The sequence below is a fragment of the Lonchura striata genome, chromosome 4A, assembly GCF_050655825.1.
Source record: "Lonchura striata isolate lonStrDom1 chromosome 4A, ASM5065582v1, whole genome shotgun sequence".
Classification (NCBI taxonomy): domain Eukaryota; kingdom Metazoa; phylum Chordata; class Aves; order Passeriformes; family Estrildidae; genus Lonchura; species Lonchura striata.
The window spans coordinates 13563318-13569996 of record NC_140742.1 but is presented as its reverse complement, the minus strand read 5'-3'; the positions used below and the strand labels follow the sequence as shown (position 1 = coordinate 13569996).

The 6679-nt window shown below is 41.4% G+C and overlaps 1 long non-coding RNA gene across 1 annotated transcript; it reads right to left on the bottom strand.

Moving 5' to 3' along the window:
* Positions 1–317: 317 nt before the first annotated feature.
* On the bottom strand, positions 318–4600 carry LOC146763286 (uncharacterized). The gene is made up of 2 exons (XR_014952441.1): positions 4390–4600; positions 318–3280 (listed from the first exon to the last, which is right to left on the bottom strand). It is a non-coding gene; the product is annotated as an uncharacterized LOC146763286 (long non-coding RNA).
* Positions 4601–6679: the final 2079 nt, after the last annotated feature.

Sequence of the window (6679 nt, the reverse complement as noted above, 5' to 3'; positions counted from 1 at the left end):
GAGGTGAAATGGGGCTCCAGGACAGACCACAAGCCACACTGATAGCAAAAGGGTTTTAAAATCATGGGGATTTAGGGTTAAAAGGAAAATTAAGCTTATTAGGCCCTGAAGAAAAAAAAAATATATATATCCTAGGTACGTGAAGGCCTTGTACCTTGCTAGAACTGCCCCTGTGTAGCTAGTACATGATAAATTATATAATTGTTTGATGTGATGATTGTTTAGTAATTAAATATAATTACTGTTTAATCGTAAGAATAATCATGAGAAACTGTGGTCAGGGGCCTAAGAAAGATCACAAAAAACTCATGTCAATGTATACAGTAGAACAATATGTTTAATAATTAATATATAAGTTATATAATGGTAGAATATAAAATACGTTCAGCTCAAAAGCCATGTCGGAGTCAGATTTGGGTCTGTACCCCTCATTCCCAGAGCTCCCAATAAAAGCACCTGCAGATAATCACATCCCATGATTCTGTGTGTTCCTGAACACTGACAACGTGGGCCAGCCCTCGTGGGGCTGCTGGGATCTCTGCTACTGAGGATTCCCAAATTCCAAACATTCTGGTGGCCACTAGCAAAACTAGCAGGAAAACTGCCAGAGAATTCAAGACACAGGAACTGTGTGGCCTCTTCAAAACATCTGGTGTCAGTGTGTAAGAAAAACTTCTTTGATTTTTTGAATTTTCTGATTCACGGGGAACTGAAAACACAACATTGAGATCTTATCCATATCTAGTCCCACAAAATGCAAATACCCAATGAGTCAGAAATAAAACCCATGTGACATGTCTCCAGTTTTGACTTGCTCAATGTCACTTACAGAACTAGGATTTGTGAATAGTCATGTTATTGTCATTGTCTCCATATCCTTCAGAAATAACAACATAATGACCATGCAGACAGGTCATTAAGTCAGAGAGTTCTCCTTTTACTTCCTGTCTGTATTTATTTACAAAACAAATATTTTTAAGATGAGATGTGGTGTCACAGGAACATACACTATCCTATGCTTGATCACAACTTCTTAGACACTAACACCAATGGTTGTTTTGAAATATTTCTATGCAATGGAGACATCACCAGCTGTTTATGTTGATTCTCTGCTGTCTAACAATTATTCTGCAGACTTCAGTTTTGTTTGGTCACTTCTGTGACCCTCTGGTCTGTTTAGTTCTCTATTCTGACAAAACCAATGGCATTATGATTACATGGACTTGTATCACTCTGACAAATATAGCTGAAATTTACTCATGGGTTAAAAATATCACTGTGAGGGAGAGGAAACATAAACAGATATACAGATGGTCTAATTGCTTAAGTCTTCTTTCCTCCTGAAGTTAAGCTTTAGAACTGGTGATATAACAGACTGATGTCAACCAGGATGCCATGGGAATGGGTCTAAGTGCTGCAAGCATGATAATGAACTCCTCTAAAATCTTACAAGTGCAGTCAATATTCCAAAGCATTTCCCCAAATAGGAGAGTAGTCAGTGAAATATATTAAGATCATGTGTCCCTTGAAATTCAACTGGAGCTTTTTAAAAAAGGGAGTCTAGAATAATGAAGGGAAAATACAATAAGAAGTACAGAGCAGGAGCCATTTGCCAACTGGAAACAGCACAAAGGGAGCATCAGCCTATGCCAGGCTGCCTGGGTCACTGCTGCCTGCACTGAAATGCAGCAGCTATTTACATCTGTCATCATTTTAAAAACATATTAAGCTACCAACTAATCTTGAGGTAATGTATGATGATGTCCCTCTCCTGTTACAATTGGCTTTGAACAGCTGTCATATAGTTATTAGAACTTCCTATAAGCAACATATTAGAAATTAACCATGCACAGAAATAACTCTGCAAGTTGAGAAACTATTTTTTGTTTCTGAATAAGCAATTAAATTAACAACAAAAACTTTTCAGCAGTGTAACAGTTCAGGCTGGGATGGAGTTAATTTTCTTCACAGCAGCTTGTAGAGTGACATGGTTTGTAATTGTGACCAAAACAGTGTTGATAACTCACCAATGTTTTGGCTATTACTGAACAGCACAAAGGCCTTCTCTGTTATTTTCGCCCACAGGTTTTCTCAGTTTTCCCTTTCTGTTCTCTCCACCATCCTGGTGGAGGGGAATGAGTGTGCGGCTGCGTGGGGCTGAGCTGTCTACTGGGAGGGTTAACCCACAAGACACAGTTTTTATTCCATTCATCTTGCTAAGCTGAGTCAACACTGACTCATGCTTTCAGGTGTCTTAGAAATGTTTGACAATGATGAGCAAAAAATGAATAGGTAATCAAGGAGTGCCATGAAGGAGTCCTTGAAAGAAGATGCTTCACCTGATTCCTGCTACATTTTAAGTTGGATCCATGAGAGATTCATTAACCATGCCTCACAGTGCCTTCAGTATATGGCAGCTGATGCTTCTATTTTCCTTATATCAATTAAATATCTCACAATGCTGAAAAATGTATCCAGTTGTTAAAATACACAAAGAAATGTCTGTCAGATGGGTGAAAAGGTTCCTCTGCCAGTATCTGATGGGCCATCAGTAAGTGCTGCTCCTTAAGGGAAGGGTGGGATGGAACATTAAGAAAGTAATATAAGTGCTCTTCTGGAAAAGATCACTCAGACTTGAAAATCACTTTAAACAGACAGGGGTTTATGTCAGGGGTTGATGTCATGCTGGGTTCCCAAATCCTACTGAATCTTATAGATATCAAACAAAAGCAAGGACATAAATTGTGATTTTTCTCTTTTTTTTTTTTTTTTTTTTTTTTTCATGTGGCTTCCTTTAGAAAGCCTCCATTGAACACGATTTCTAAGTCATGGAAGTAGAGGAGTGTGACTGGTGAGTCCCACAGTGCAGTGTGATACCACTTGCAGGATGAGTAGAACAAGAAAGTAATGGATTTGGGATGAGACGGTCTCAGGAACTTGAGCAGAAAGGTTTGGGCTTTGCTCTCTCATCACTGGGACATCTTCATGTTAGGTCTTCCAAGAGATAGTCCAGGAACATTTCAGGAACAGCAAGGAACCTGACTCCCTCTGAGTATTTTTGATGTTGGGTTTTATTTGTTTGGTTGTTTTTTTGTTTGTTTGGGTTTTCTTATTTTGAGCTGTAATTCCTTCTTCAGTAACCTCATTTCAGTAAGAATGGAGGCTTTCACCTGGAATACCATCCTGTAGGAAGGACACTCTTCTGGATGCAGAAACTGCCACTGCACACACCCGTAACCTGAGGAACACCTGAGATAGCAGCCTCCCCCCAGAAGAACACCTATTCAAACAAACAGAGAACAAAATAATTGTCTACACATAGCCTTTGACCTGTGGTGCAGCTCTAAATAGACATGGAAGCTAAATACAGGCTTTTCCATACATCTCTCTCTCACTCTCTCTCTCTGGCACTCCTGTTCCCTGAGCTCTGCTCCATCTGCTATGAAACCCTCTGGAGAAAACCTCCACCCCCAGGCTGGAGATGAGATTCAGCTAAACCAGCACTGTGACCTCCCCAGGGGAACAGGGCACGCAGTGTGGGGAGGGCAGGGCTAAAAGCACAAATGCCTTTTTGTCTGGGGATCCTGTACACAGGGAAATAACTCAGGCACTGTAGGGAAATGTGGCAGAAGCCAGGCTGGAATCTGGTCAGCTCTGCTAGACTTCCTTCCAGATCCTTTTCAGTCCTCCAAGCACCCACCCTCCTTTCACTTACAGGATCTGTTTATTTCAAAACAATTTATCACTTGGGTTGTCTTTGTTCCATCCAATCAGAAACACTTCCTAACAGGAATAGAAAATTGTCAGGTTGCACTTAGCTGGAAAAGAGATGAAACTTTGCTGGATTGTCCCCAGACTGGCAGCAGAGCCCCAGCATAAACTCAGTGATCCCATATCCCTCCTGCCAGCAGGCTGGGGAAGCACTCAAGAGTAGCCCCTGCTACAGCAGCTACAGTAGTTTCAAGCTTATCTTTGGGCAGAAGCCTTCTTTAGAATTTTTGCCTTCTCCATTATTTTTACTTGCCAAAACTCCTGTGACATTGTTACCGAGGTTTTGCAGCTCTCCCCAGAGGCAGAGGCTAACACAGCCACGGTCATTCTGTGCTGGTTGAACAGCCAATTGTTCACGCTGGAGTTTTTTTTAACCCTCACTAATAACAGAAAAAAGCATTTTAAAAAGGAAAAAAAAAACACTTGAAACCTTGTCTTTTTCTGCCAAACACTTTACACAGAAAAATAGATTTTGTTAATACCAGTTTTCCCCAGTGTCTCAATTACCTGAAAACACTGCTTAGTTTAAATGCTACAAGCGAATATAAGGGAGAAACAAACACTGCAAGCTGTCAAATCTAAAATTGAGAAATCTTATTATAACTTATGTGTACTCACCCAGTCCCTAATGCTTCAGCCTGGGGAAGGAACATCTGGACACTAGGAATTTGTGCTGCACTTTCTCATGACTTGTAGCTGTTGCCAGCTTGTTCACAGCCCTGAAGGCAGCCACAGCAGGGGATTCAGGCAGGAATGCAGGACATGTACATGAGAGCGTGTGTAAGCAAACAGAGGCTGGTGTTTTACATGATTCTGTATTCCTCCCTCTGAGCATGGGTGGCTCTCATCACGTCCCATCACCATGAGCACTACCCACTGATTTGAACAACCTTAACAAAGCCATTACTGACCTCTGTGGTGACTGCACACACTGCTGCAACGAATTGCTGCCTCCTTCAAGAATTCTTTAAAAGGTCTGCACAACAGCAACAAACAACAACACAAAGTTTGTCAAAGGACACCATTTTAGGCCCTTGGGTCAATTTACTTTGGTTTTACTTCACACAGAATATCCAAGATATTGGACTAATCTTCCACCAACCTGGGAAAGCACTCCAGCCACAGGCAGAGAATACAGTTTTAAAACAGAAGTCACTCCAATACTGTAGCTGAAATGAAGTAGAATATGGGTCCTGTGTAATAAGAATATCGGACTTTCAATGTAGGCAAAAAATAACTTTGTTACAGCAGCCAAATATTGCTTACTTTTTGACTTGTATAATTCAATTTAATTAGCAAAGAGAGTCAGATTAGTGCCTTGGTATTATAAAACAGACTTTGTATTTCATTGACACATGCTTGAAACACCAGCCACAAATCATCTGCAAGTAATTAGTCATTCTTGTGGATCTCTTGTCACAAAGCTGGCACACCTTAGAGAAGGATGAAGCTAACGATCAGCATAGTATGCATTTTTGAGAAACAAAACCTGCATTTCTTTTTAACCGAGAAGATACTTTCATTATTCATTCTAAATGTTACAGATTGAATTGGTTCATTTCTGGATATAAATTCAATCTCATCCACAGTCTAAGCAGGTTGATTTTATCAGACTGAAAAACAGTGGAGCTCTGGAGCCTCCTATGGGGAAGATTCCACAGTCTTTGAAGATCCAAAGTCTGTCACTTCAACACTGGTTGATAATCTAAGTCTGCAGGCTATAGGATGAAACACCCTGGCAAACTCTTTTTCTGAGGTTCTGTGATGGCCTTGTTTTAATCACACTCTTGCCCAGCCGCTGCAGCTCTGAGGAGTGGCACGAGGCCAGCCTGCTTCCCAGATGTGATGATCAAGTACCCACTCACAGTCCAAGGGGTGGGGTGCCAACTGCCAGTGTGCACACCTGAATTTACCCTTTGGAATTCACAGCGATTCCACATTTTCATTTGTTCAGCAGAGTTAATTTCATCATAATGTGCCTCATTATTAGCTTTTATTACAGCAGGTTGTTAAGGAGGTATGATAGCATGGGATAGAAAAGCTCACATTTTAGGCAAGTACAGTTTGTCCAAGATGCTGAAATTCACTTTCTTTCTCCTGGTTCTGATAAATGTATGTCACGTCTCATCTCTGCATGGCATTTATTTGGCTCTTGCTCAGAGCTTGCTGCACTACTTACATACTCATACAGCACATGCAGTACATGCAGTGTTCTGTTTATGCTGTTATAAAATATAAAGTAAAAACACCTACATATGTCATATGTAAAAGTAAAACTATCAGTCATAAGCAAATCTCCTGTTGAATATTTATAAAGACCAATTTGGGTTTAGAAAGTGTTTTACATTAGTAATAACAGGGTCAATAACTTTCCTATATATATATTCAGTATAAGCAAAATGCTCCTTAAGAAGGGGACCAGCAAAACCTTGTGTGGGCTGCTCAAATCCTGTGTAAAACCTAGTTTCAGGAATTGAGAGTTAGGAGGAGTGGGTGTCATAGTGAGCCTCTGCTAAGGGGGAGAGTAGCTGTAGATGTGTCTGGGCACCACAGAGCACTTGCTGCAGCCTGGACAGGCACATTTGAGCATCCTCTCCTCCCCCTCTGTGCCCGCCCATGACAAGTCATGGAAACTGGCTGCTGTGCCAGCTAGATGAGGCAGAGAGCACAGGCTCCTTATTCTGGCAGCCCTGTCAGATACTGGAGCTGTGATGCTGCTCTTGGCTGCCTGGTTCTCACTGCTGCACTGGCACATACACGGAGCTGCAATTCTGCCTCTGCTCCTGTCTCTTCTGGCAATGGGCTATCTCCTTGTCCTGGGCATGGGATATTCTACAGCTCTAGCCAGCCCCAGGCATGGGAACCAGCTCATTTTCAGTGCCATGATGAGAAAGCAAGAAGCACAGCA